Consider the following 13587-nt stretch of genomic DNA (forward strand, 5'->3'; position numbering starts at 1 on the left):
AACTCATGCTGAATATTCACAAGGTTTGGGCAGAGCAATTGAATTTGCTGAGGATAACTCAGCACTTACCTTCAGCCATCCATTCTGATGCTGGCTGGGTTTTGTTTACTATCAGCCAACAGAAAATTGGCCCAGAACACCTACTTCACACAGCTGTAAGGACATGTTCTTTTCTCCAGACAAAATCTGATATGTGATTGAAAGCTCCAGGACACGTTGGCACCTCAGACATCAATCTCTAAGTTTACTGTGGCTAGGACTGATATCATCTAATACAAAGCATCTCCACCTAATCTCAGCAGCTTTCTTCATTTCAGTTGCCCACACAAACACAAATAGAATTCCATTATCAGACACCTTGCTGGGCACTGCTGTTATACTTAACTGATGGGCTAGTCAGGCTCCAGCTGATTTTCTGGTGTTTTCTCCAACTGGAAAGGATTCTGACCAAGATGATAAATATTGTCTTACTGATTGCCTATTATTAGCTGCTGGCTTCTTTCCTTACTGTGGATTGCTTGGTTTTGCTATACACAGCTATGCTGGCCAGGAAGAACTCCATGTTTCATGGTCATCCTTACTGGGAGTCAACAAAGACACATTAAGCAGTCAGTTCTGCTGGTACTGAACTGATGCACTTAGTGTCTATTTAATAGGATAAAATGAGGATCTTACACATTGCATTTAATTCAGGCACAGGCTTACCTTACAAAGTTAAATTAATCTCTCTCCAAATAACAATACTTGCAGCTCCCAAGGCAGCACTTTCTCCAATAGTGTTAATAAGATCTTGCTACGGTGTAAAGAGATCACTGTCAGGCTAACTCAGCATTTCACAGCCTTTCTGAAGCAATCCAATGGTTATTTATGTATCAGTCCACTGTACCGTGTTTTCTTTTCATACTGGTTTTCACAAACTGTTTTTTAATTGTGGCTCAAGACTTGCTGTCTAGAGTACAAAGATTATTAAATACAAGTTGATTCTTACAAATAGATACAGCCTAAGATGTTGGTAATAAGCAAGTGAATAAACACTGGGAAAAGAGTGCATTTTAATTCACTTTGATGCAAAATGTAACTAATTATTTGACATCTCATTGTTACTAAAAACAACTAAAATCTTTTAATTAAAGTGGGATTCTTAACATGAGAATTCCCAGAAGCATTCCATCAATTCTGTTCTTGCTGATAAGGAGAAGGAAGGAGCCATTCTGCTGTGTCAATCAGCTGTTTTCCAGTCCCACTCCAATTTTAAAGCTGTGATTCCAAAGGCATGCACTGTTCATAGTACTTTCCCTAGAAGCTCACAGCTTCTTATAAAAAATCATAGAAAATGGTACTCTAAATAGGCATACACTACAGGATAGGGAATACTGGCACTGTGCAACATTAAATGAAAGAGGAAATGCAGCGCTTGGAAAATCTTAATAATTTCAGTGTGAGTTTTCATGCTCTTTATGTTTGTTTCAAAAAGATGTCTTTTACTGTGCTTTTTACTTAAATTGCAGGCTCTAAGAGAAGAGCATGTGGTGAATGGATCTTTATCTCCAATTTGATCAGTAATTAAGGATCAGCAATGAGTAAAACGCTGTGCCACAAGCACTGAAGATGAAAGACAATTGATAGGCAAGTGAATCCCTAGATGCCACCACAGATTTAATGGAGACTGAGGACCACATCATATCAAGAATCAAAGTAGAAAACTTAAGTAAAGGAAAAAAAATGGCAGAAACTGGGCATAAATGAGTTAAACACCAGCCTGAGGCTGTTCTTGACACCCTTCTATCTTCTTTCAAAGCCAAGGAAGGATGAGCTGTATAAAACTACCAAAGCAACTGTCTTGATCCTTCAAGTCTAGCTAGGAACCAGATGAACAAGTAAATCTTCAGCTTTGCAGCACACCTCATCCTGAAAAATCCACATCCATTAGAGTTAGGCCAAGAAAGTAGATAGGTATTAGGAAACTCCCTAACTCAAAAGAATTGCTCAAAGAAAAGACAGCATAGACAGCCAGAGGTACAAAATAGTATTTTCCATCATCACTCTGTTTTGTCCAGGTGTGAATTGCATTGTTTCCATACTCTGCAACTTGATTCAGCTGCTGCACTTAGTAGATGAATAATGAAACCTGTGAATGACCACAAAATGTATATTAATGGCAGGTTTTGCTCCTCTCCCCAGGTCCTATTCATATATACAGTGCTCTACCTTTGTTTAGAGATCCTTTCCCATTTCTCCCATCCCCAACAGATAACAAGGACATTGCCTCGCAACACAAAAAGAGGCCCAAAGCCAAGCCTTCAGAAAGGAAAGGCAAATGCATTCCAATTGTAGTGTAGCAGGTGATAGCAATGTTAGAGGAGTAGTGGGACCTAATAGAGGGAGTAAATTCTCTTTCCCAGTTTAGCTGCTAAGTACTTTGGCTGAAAAGCTGAAAATGGCCTTTAAAAAGTGATTACGGCTCATTTACTAAACTCTGAAATACACAATTTGAGACCTGCTGCTATAGCAGGAGAAGGAAGCCAGGGTTGTAACAGAAGGGTTTATGCTGCTTTTTCACAAAAAAATCTGTTATCTTCATGGAATTTCTGAGAAGATATCCACAATTAAGTAAAGAAGAACTACATTAAGATATGGGTCTTGAAAATATTTTTGTGTGTTTCAGCTGATGTGAGCAGTATTCATTGCTTCTGGTGCACTATTTTTCTACCCCAAGGTAGGAGTGAAAATAGATGACATGTTTTTGAGATGGAGCAATGCAGAAAGGCTCCTGCTTTCAATATCTAACCTGAGCAATTTTCTAAGTTATAACAGTGAACAGGTTGCTAACATCTTTTCCTCAGTTTCTTTTCTATAAAAGGGCAGCTGTCTGGGGATTAGTTAGTGATTGCCTACCTGAGCAGAAGAAAGTACATCAGAGAGGATTAATGTATTAACTTCCTCCTGAATTCTACATCAGATTGGTGAAATCCCTTTAATCCATTCAAATGCATGTTTGAGTATAGCATAGTGATAAACTAAAGCAAAAAAAAAAATTTAGACTGCATTTTTTTCTTCAAAACATTGAGATCTTTAACCATGGAGACAACTAGCAGAGTTGGCTCAAGATGGAGGTTTTCCATCTCAATGTACCATCTGCAAGAATGGTTAGAACATAAATGAAGCCCACAATGTTCCAGCAAGAGCTTACAACAAATAGAAATTGCAAAGGTTTTTCTCTAAAACCTAGACAACTATGCACAAATATGGAGAGGGCATAACCTTGGGATGTCGTGGAGAAGATCCTTATGGATTCATCAGCTCTAAGCTGAGAAAAGTCCAGAAAGATTTTACTGTTTCCAAGGCATTTATTAATGCTAGTGAAAGGATATAAGAATGCACTTCTATCTCTGAGCCAGGAAAGTTTATTTTCCTCAAAACTTCACTCTCTGGGCAGGAACCAGTGCAGTTCTGATCACGGAAATTGTAATTGTGATAGTCAGAATATAAATAATATCCTCACAAGCCCTTGTTTTCTATTCCTAATGCAATTGTTTCCCCATAAAAGGTTTTGCACTTTCTTCAAAGGAAAGTCTGGCTAAATGTTCAACATCAGCTGCTGAAATATTCTTTTCCGTGTCAGAAATTAATTTTCTGTACATTTTCCTGTAAACACCTTCTGTATCCCAGTTGCAGTCTCACAGAGGTCTCCAGTCCAAGGCTGCTGATCCATGGAAGTTCTTAGCTGGAATGTCATAGTTAATGTCACAGCTGTCTTTCTCCAGATGTTTGAAAACAGAATATCTGGGGGAGGCCACCATTAACAGGGATTTCCTGTGATGCATACCAGGAATATAACCAGGCTCATTAAAATAAAACATATTAGCGTTCTGCCCTCTTACTTTAGCTAATATGATACCAGTTATATGAAACATTTTCAGGTTCAGCACTAGGTTGTACCTCAGGGTGCACAAGCCTTTCAATGTGTTCTGGACAGCCATCAAATGTTTCTTCTCCAGAACTGGTGGTCAGACTGGTTTCACAGCAAGCGAAGTCCAGATGAGTGTTATGCACACTCATGGCAGGGGCTAAAATGTGAATAATGCTTGATAGTATCCCATTTTCAGGCAGTACTTTATGACTTAAAAGACAACATTATGCAGATCTTCTAGTTTGTGAAACGTAACAGAAGAGGCATCAATACTTACTCCATATATAGCTGTATCTACCATGCTAACAAACATTGAATAAACAAATTAGACACAAGCTAATTCAAACAAAGGGATAGATTTTCAGATGTAGTACCTCAGAGTAAGTCTGTGCATCAGCTTGTCTCATCAGTTTAGATCTTACTGAAATCACTAAGGATGCTACCATCACTCCTGTGGGCCCCAGGGAGTTTTAGTGGCTGGGGCTGTTATAGTTGAAAAGATGGATAAAGAAACGGTTTCTTATCCTTCAAGCTCTCTAAGTAATAAAGGCAACTATAAAATCAAACCTTAGCTTCTATCACCATCTTCATAGCTTTGTGAATGCCCCTGACCTGCCTAGTACAATGTCAGCCAGAGATACTCCAAATAGCTCTAAATAAGCATACGTATTTCATTGTCACTGTGCAGTACCATAAAGGGATACAAGTTCAGACCCCTGACAGCAATAAAGCAGATCTGTGAAAGCTTGCTCTGAGCTATTTATTAGCCTGGCTGCACTATTGCATTGAGCTAGCGCCTTCCAGACCAGCTGTGATAGCTCTGCACAGCACTGCATTGTGCAATGTGGACTTTGATGCCAAAACCTGAGACCACTTTCATGAGCAGAATCGTTAGTCACATGGTCACTGCTTTTTATGTGTGTGTTAGTCAAGCAAGAAACCAGGCAAAGAGCAAAATGTGTATATATAAGAAGGATGGAGGGAAAGAGAAAAAGTGAGAGAAAGAGAGAGAACAGTAGAGATCCCAATAAACCCATGAGGAAAAAAAAAATAATAAAAAATCATCATCTGATTATTGATATGCCTGGACTCAGATAGATCAGTGAGCCTGAGTTTAATACTCAAGAGTATAAAAAACACAAAGAGCTTACAGTGTTTGGTATGTCTGTAAAGTAATAGATTGTTAAGCTGTAATAGCGTCTTTGCATCTATTCTCTGTGATGATCCTTTGCTCACAGAGTAAATGACTTATGTGGTAAAGACATGTCCCAGGTACAGTGAGAGACTGAGCCTCTCTGTGAGGCTAGCACTGTCACAACTTCCTCTGCTTTGCTTTCTCATCAGAACAGATGTCACCTTCTTGCTCTTATGCACTCTCCAACCCCAGGTTTCCTCTGTGTTCAAAACCCTGAGGACATCCCACAAAGCCATAAAACAAACTATCAGAGATGATCATGGGTTTGCATTTGAGTCCCACCTCTTCCTCCTTCCTTGCCTATCTGTTCATTTCTTCTGGGACTGTGACTCACTGGAGGTGAGGATCATGGGTTTCACATGGGCAGCCAGATGGTTACATGTACTAAAGGGAACAGGAAGTGCATTCCTATCAGGTACGTGTTATCCTTTCTTTATCTCAAACCAGAAAATCAATCAGATATATCTGCGTACTTGGGGTACTTTCATGGACATCTCCACACTTCTGTTTCCTTGCAATTTTAGGATAGGTCTAGCATAACTTAATTTCAGGTATCTGCAAAAAAAACACATCAACTTCTAAGGCAACCTAGGTACTTTTAATATGCCATGGGTGGTTTGAGGACAGTCATCTGATGTCCTAGTTATGTCTTTTCCTTCTGTTCCTTCTGCTGAATATGCAGGCAGTCACCAGGATCAACATGGAGCAGAATTCAGCATTTCATTAAAGAAATCCCACCTCTTGAGATTTGCTGTGCATTTAGTGAAGAGAAAGCCCAGGTGTTCAAAACAACTATTCATGTATCCACAAATGGCATATTGGCATTAATGGGCCTTTTGGAAAATGGCTTTAATGAAAATCAGTCTAATTTGCACAGTATCTCTCTGAAAGCATATACTATACCACAAAACCATATTCAGCACAGCCATTCAGGGACTCTCAACACTAGAGGTCTGAATTTTCTGTCTAGAAGGATGAATAACAAAAGCTGGAAGATTATGGGGTTGTTCTTGCAACCAACAGAACTACCAACCTGAGGGCCAGCCTTGCTGCCCTAGAAAAATGGAGAGAAGGGACAAGGGACTCCTGCCAGCACAGCAGCTCTGCCTTGTAACCCAGCCTCTGTCTGGGAACAGCAAGTTTCTCCTGGGAAGCTTCTGGCTTTCCAGGAGCACTTCCAGAAGGGAAGCTGCAGCAGTATTGCCCAGCAGCATCTAGTTTGCTCTGCTGTGCCTCCAAGCAGCTAGGAAAGACAGGGAAGCCTTCAGGTCTCCGCAGTGCCTGGGTGCTGCCCTCTGTGAGCAGAAACCTTCCTGCTCAGCACCATCACTGAGCACTGCGCTTGTATTTCACAGAGAATCAGAGCTGCAAGAAAATCCTGCCAGAGGGCAGCAAAACCCTACAATTGTTTTTCCATGAATCACAGCATGCAATTTTAAACTGCAATATTAAGTCTGCCCTGTGAGCGCTGTGTCACCTCCTGCCCTTCTGCTCCACTCCTGTCCTTGTTTGCAGTGGGAGGTGTGGGCAGCAGGGCTGGGCACAGCCCTGGGAGATGTGTCCCAGGTTTCAGTGAGGCCTTCCCGCACAGGGCCTCTACGTGTTGATTTTCACAGGCAAAGTCACGGCAAGCAGAAGAATCATTTGCCGTGGGGGACTTTAACGGAAAGATATTTGTGGCTGCTGCATTGTTAAGGAGGAAGCCATTGCCATTTCGTATTCCTGTGCGAGCACATGGTTGGCTTCTGACCCCATCCCGCTGGCAGCATTCAGCCACCACAGGCACACACACACTCCAGCAGAAGCAGGCGCTCCAGCCATTGTTTTCAGCATGCAGAAAGGAAGCCCCATGCCCAGGATCTTCTCAATATTTCTTCCTTCACCCAGGATTTTCAGATCTGCTTTTACTTGTCCAGAATAGCATCACACACTGAAACATACTCCTGTTTTTGCTTTCATTTGTATCTATCCTGACTGACAAAAAGCAGGATGAGTGTACCCAGTTATAACTCTACTGCTGATAATATTTTCTTCTGTAAAATATGCCAGTACAGAGGCAGCCTGTCCTGGTGTCCAGCTGACTGAGTGCCCAGTGAGCAGTCATTCCCAGCAGAGAGCAGAAAGTGGGAGATATATGTCTTTAGACAGCACGCAGCTCTCGCTAGGACTAGTGAAACTGCCTTAAAACAGATGGTCCAGAACTGGATGGACATACAAGGTATTAATTGAACCAGATCACAAAAGACTGCTGAAAATAAAGAACTGACTTAATGATAAAGAAAAGCGTACATCAAATTAAATAAACTCCGTATCTTTCTACCCCAGTTAATCCAGGGCAGAGAGATGTGCTTTCAAACCTTGGCATTTGTCTTGTAACAGAAACATTACGAGTGACGTTATGCTATTCATATCAAGGAATTAGAAAAAGTAGAAACAATGACAAAAGACAGTGATCTTTTCTCCTTTCTGGTTAACATTGTTACTCAGGATGATGTTGACTCAGCACAACCTTGATGGCCTACAGCAGGCTGTCTCAACAGGCCACCAGTCACTAAACAACCTTATCAAAGACATGCATAGCTTATAAAACAAGTATTTTCATGCTGCTGCGATCCAATTCACTCCCTGGTTTTTACTGAATAATCCTTCTGTTGACTTTATCAACAAAGCTCAAGCTGATGCACTCAGAAGTCTGATGAGCTGGAACAAATTTTGCCTGCCTTAAGTCATGCTGTCAGAAGTGAGCCTTGCTTGCTGTGCCTGATCTGGATTTGGAAGCGATATGCTCAGAGATGCCCAGAGGTCAGTGATGAAGGAAATGAGGGAGATGACCCTGAAAACTCCAGAGCTTGCAGCAGCCTCGAGGAGGACAGAATGGGAGGATGCATCGCTGCCAGCTCTTCCTTCCTTAATAAGGGTGGGGGCTCAATAGACCACTGAGTGTGTCCTTTGGCTAAATAGATGAGATTTTGCAGAGTATCTCTGGTCAGTAAAGGCAAGGGAATATGCAGCACAATGATTAATAAAAATGGAGCAGGATCTCATTATCTGACTGACTCAATGGCACTGGTGACTGGTTGTAGCTGAGATTCAAACCATTTTAGCACAGTACTTCACTGATGCTGATGAAGGTGCTGAATCCTGAGCACTGTGAATAGCCATGGGATATTTTATAGAGTTTTGAAGCCTGGATAGGGCACCTTCCAGTATGAATATTGCAGCACAACTATTTCCCACAGCACATTTGAGGGATAAGCTGAATAAAGCATCAAAAGCTCTAAGTCAGCATTGTAAAACACCTATGGCACATTGGAATGTAGGCATCAGTAGCAATTTTGCAGTAAAGTTTAATCTGTTAAGAGGGAAAGTTTGGGACTGTTAGACTGAGAGGAACAGAGCTTAGCAAACAAGCCACCAGCCTTTGTGTGGCTCAGGATTTTTCTGCCCTGATATCTCAGCTCATTTTGCCACCACAGTGGAACTTTGTTATTATCTACTGTGAGAGCATTTGCATTCTGGTGGTCTGCTAGACAGATGGAGTCCTGAATATCAAATATGAAGAAAACTGATCAAGTGCCCTCATGTCATTTACTTTTTGTTCACTTTGTGCTGCATAGATGTCTCTCATCTGTAGACAATTACACCTGACAGTATTCCAGCCTGGGAAATGAGGCTCATAGCCCTAGCAAAGAGGCAGCTGGTTTGATGGTTTGATTTAATGGCACTCTGAAACGTCCATATAATCAGTCTTTATGCTTAGCTCTGTGTTCCATGATCCTCTTGATGCCAGTAACTGGATCCATTTCTGGCACATACTGAAATAATCAAAAAGACTTTTCTGGCCCAGGTCCAGCCTGGCTAAGCTCCCCGCTGCTTCAAGTCTAAAGGTTTTCAGTACCTCCCTTTGCCAAAGAGGGTAGCCTTTGCACTCAGAGCTATATTTTGGATGCTGATGTTATAGAATAAATATTATGGCCTGAATCCTAGAATAGCCTGAGTGGTCCGCATTTCTATCACATCATCTTCATGTGATAGTGCATTAAAATATTATAAAGATCATAGCATGTGCAAAGCAAAGGAGTTTCACATTCTTTGAGGATACATCAGCCTCTGGATGTGAAGACTGTGGTCAGAAGGGAGCTTAAACTCTAACTCCTGGGACACCCAGGTTTCCTGCAACACTGCTCGTTTATGGACCAGATGTGGTCTTCTTGGCATGTTGTCATCCTTCTCCTTGTGTTTCTAACACTAATTGCAAATACCAAAAGATGAGTGCTAATTTGAACTGGTTCTATTATGAAATAGTTTTCCTCTCAGTCTATTTTCCTAATTCAATTGTAAAGTAAGACATAACTGAAAGACAAAAATAAATAGTGCTTGATGTTCTGATCATTCTTACAGAAATAAAACAAAAGGTTACCCTGCACAACGGGAGGGAGCTACTTTTCCTCCCACCAAGTTTCCTGCAGGCAGAGTTTCTTTGCATTTACACTGGGGTAAGATCAGAGCCCTGGGCTGTGCAGAACACCCCGCACACACAGCAGTGATTCCAGCTTGCACCCAGCACCCACAGGTTCAGGCGACATTCCTTTCTTCCCACTCCTACAGAATAACTGTAATGCAGCAGCAAGAATTTAAAAAGGCGTTTGATTCATTCCCAGCCCCCCCAGCTGAGTATTTAGTTAGAACTAAATGTTATTGTTGGAGGAAACACAACAATTCAGTGTTGCCAGTGCAAGGGATTATTGCAATTATTTGAAGACAGGAGTCATGTAAACCTTGGTAAGCCTCGTGTAGGGGTTGGATTTGAGCAGGGGACTTTGAACAAATCTAATGAGCCTCACTCTGTGGTGATGCCCCAGTGCAGCCTATCCATCATCTGCAGCCATATGACCTGCTGCTTTTTAGATATTTCAAGATACTTGCTATTTTAAGGAATTACTGCAGACCATCTTTCTAGCAGCTGGTGGGTGCTAGGAACAAATGAACTAGTGCCAGCCTGAAAAGAAAAATCTGACGATGCACAAAGCACGCATGAATATTTCATGTCTGATTTTCAGCTACTGCAAATCAGTGATCATACACCATCTTAAATCAGATGAGGTTGTGTCCCTGTAGAAGCACAACAAGATAAATAGGAGATTGCATTCTGGAAAATCACAGATCAAGTACTTGCAATCAAAAGCAGGGTAATGACCACTTTCACTACAATTAGGTCAATTTAATATCAGGATTTGAACCAAGCATACTCAAAGCTGAGTACTGCTGCCCAGGTATGAATGCAGCAACGTGTAAGTTCCCTCCAGACCAGGATATATCAGTAAGCTACAGGGGCCCAGGAAAAGTTTGAGTTATTTCTCCCTCCTGAGTTGAAAACAATTGTTACTTGTCTAAATTCCACAAAACAAAGTTCAGTGCAGATACTTAACAAGAGTTCATGTCTGTGGAGTTTTCACAGGCCTTCAGTTCATGCTTATACAAATTAAACCCAATGTGGCCATCATCACTGGCTCAATGACTTTGTGGGACCTTTGTGCATTGCTCAGTTCCACCAAGCTTGGAGACACGTGACAGAGCAGCAAGGTGGCAAATGCTGGCTCTTGCCTCCATACCAGCTTGTACTCCTGGTGCAGCCTGGTGAGAGTGATGAGAGGCAGGAAGAAGGCCAGAGGTAACTGTTTTACCATGTCCTGCAGGAACGCTGGGCAGAAAAGAAATGATGGACTCCCCCAGCATTCACAAATGTTTTGCAGTTCACTTTCATTCTATGTGGTGAGATATACACAGCTATATAAAGTGCGGGAGTAGGGGGAAGGGGAAACAGATTAGGAGCAGGACTAGAAGGCAAATGTCAGTATGGGAAAATGAGCTGCCCTCCTTGCACGTCACTGCCCCTGCTGCAGTCAGGGACTGACGTTCTGGTTCCATAGGGCTTCCATAGCATAACACTCTCCTACCTGAAGGAAATATTGGGCAAATGAACACACAGAAAAAGTAAGAAGCAACTTCATTATCGTCTAAAGAAAATGGTTTTTTTGTTGTTGTTGTTGGTTTTTTTGTTGGTTTTTTTGTTTGTTTGTTTGTTTTTGGTTTTTTTTGTCTCAGAGCCCAGCATTTGAAGGAGCAATGTAAAAAATGCTCTGAATAATCTGCTGTCTAATCTACTGGGAAGTTTATTACTATCATGCAAACAAATGTCATTTTTCCACAAGCTGCCCAAAAATGTCAGACTGCTTGGCTGTCTGGGGAGAAAAAGCAGAACCAATACTCTGGGCTGCTTTGCTTCTCACAGACAGAAGACATTGCCTTAAATAAAAACCAGAAGAATCTATGCTGTAATGGAAAAATGAGAAAGGAGCTCTGCCTCTCTCGGAGAAAAAAGGCTGCCAGTGATAAAATATCATGCTAAAATAAAAGCTAAAGGTCTAAAAAGACCATTTTTGTTATTGAAAGAGAAGACGCCGTATGTGAGAAGTTTAAGATATTGTCCCTTGAAATTAAAAGGTCTGCTTATTTTTAGCTTTTTAGATGCTGTCAGCTTCCTGTATAAACGTGGTTACATAATGGACATAATCTGCACCTCAGCAGGGCCATACGTGCCAAGCTATAAGGTTACGCAACAGCCTCCAGCTCCTTCCCACGAGACAGAACACAAAGCCTCGTGCCTCTTCTCACTGCTCTGCTCCTTCTTCTGGGGCAAAGCCAGATGTACAGACACAGACAGACACCTGTGTCACAGCAGGCACACGCAGGTGTTCATTCATACCTACACACGTGTATATTAACACACACATGCCCCTTGCTTTCTTATTACCTTTTAAAAGGTATATTCATTGAATCATAGAAATGCTGCATTGGAACTCTTTTGGCAACCCTATCAGGGGATATACAGGTGTGCTGCAGCTATTAAAAGCAGCAGAGTTAAATCCCAAACTCACACTGACTTTCTGAAGCTCCCAAAAAGTTTCCCCTTTCTTAATTTGACCTCCAAATGCCCCTTATTGTTGTATGCAGTGGTATGTGGAGAACGTGCGGTGCCACTGCTGAGCGAGAACAAGCTCATGGTTTTAAGCTCATTAAGCAGTGTGTGACATTGTTTTGCTCTGATTATTTTTTAAGACAGGATTTTCATCTTTGAGAAGCTGTGTGGTTCCCGGGCTGTATCATTCTTCGAAGAGTACAAAACTACATCACTTCCAACTTATTTTTAGAGTAACCTGTGTTTGCAAATGCTCCCACTCTGGCACAGATTGACAGGAAATTACTTTTCCTGAAACGTAAACACAGGAGGAGCTGTGCCTGCCACAGTGCCGTAAGTGTATCGACGTTTCTTAGGCAAAATCTTTTCATACATTTTCTTATTGTACACGATGTGCAATCTGAGCTCGCACTACTCGCACTAACTTCCTCCAGTGCCAAACTGAAGCAATTTTTAAGTCTTTTTTTTCTTTTCTAACTTTGTTTTAAAAAGGAGATTTTAACACAGAAAAAAATATACATACACATTTATTCAGGCACAGCTTTCCAAAACTGAGATTTCATTCTGTCACCTTTATCTGTGAGGGCCTTTAATGTTTTTTCCTCTAGCATTATCCTTCCTGCCTTTATAGATCCTCTGAGCCCAGGAGAGTGTTGCATTAGAAAAAAGCCAATGAAACACAGAAATGCTGGGATGGTTTCATTCAGCCATCAAGACTTTCTCTTCTATTTTCATCTTAAAGACTAAGTGGCAAAATGTGACTTCAGAAAGCATAAATTAGATTAAAATTATTAATATTATGAAATATAACATTCACATTCTCTGAATTTCCCTGTTCAAGGTGAGGTTTATGCCCTGACTTTTGGATCTGGTGAGGCACCCACATCTGGGCTGGTCATGGGGATCCAGCTGTTCCGTGAGCCCACTGGGTGCCCCAGCTGCCCAGTGCACCTTCCTTGGGCCATGTGCTACCCCATGTCCCACACCGAGTGCCTGAGCTGCTTCAGGAGCTGACAGTGTGATGCGGACCTCCACAAGATGGGCTGGGTGAGCCACAACTGATACTGCCGCCTTCCTACCAGGGGTAATTACTCGTGGTATATTGTCTTAAGTGGCAATACTCTATTTGCAGCATTACTACCACTTCCCTTTGGGTTTTACCCACTTCCTTAGCCTGGGCTCAGTCACGATGTGAGTCAGACTGAGCTGGATGGCTTCCCATCCCAGACCACAGAAGGCACCCAAACAGAAGTAAGGGGAGAACACACAATGATACAAACATGAGAGGGAAAGAAAAGGTTGGGAGTGGGAAGATGTGAGTGACACCTACACCTGATACTGATGTCAAACTGAGACTGCAGCCCCACTCATCGGCCCATCAGAATAGAGCAGAACAAAATGAATCCCAACATTTTCTTTAGTTGCTCAGAACATACAGCCACATTTTATAGGGCATAATACTCAGCTGAAGTAGCTCTATTTCTTTCTTGTTATATGACTTTC

General features: G+C 41.7%; 1 pseudogene; it reads right to left on the reverse strand.

Annotated features, from left to right (window-relative positions):
• Positions 1-706: 706 nt before the first annotated feature.
• Positions 707-3860, reverse strand: LOC116244197 (hyaluronidase-4-like; annotated as a pseudogene).
• Positions 3861-13587: the final 9727 nt, after the last annotated feature.

This window comes from Phasianus colchicus, chromosome 1 (assembly GCF_987193195.1).
Source record: "Phasianus colchicus chromosome 1, bPhaCol1.hap1.1, whole genome shotgun sequence".
Taxonomy (NCBI): Eukaryota; Metazoa; Chordata; class Aves; order Galliformes; family Phasianidae; genus Phasianus; species Phasianus colchicus.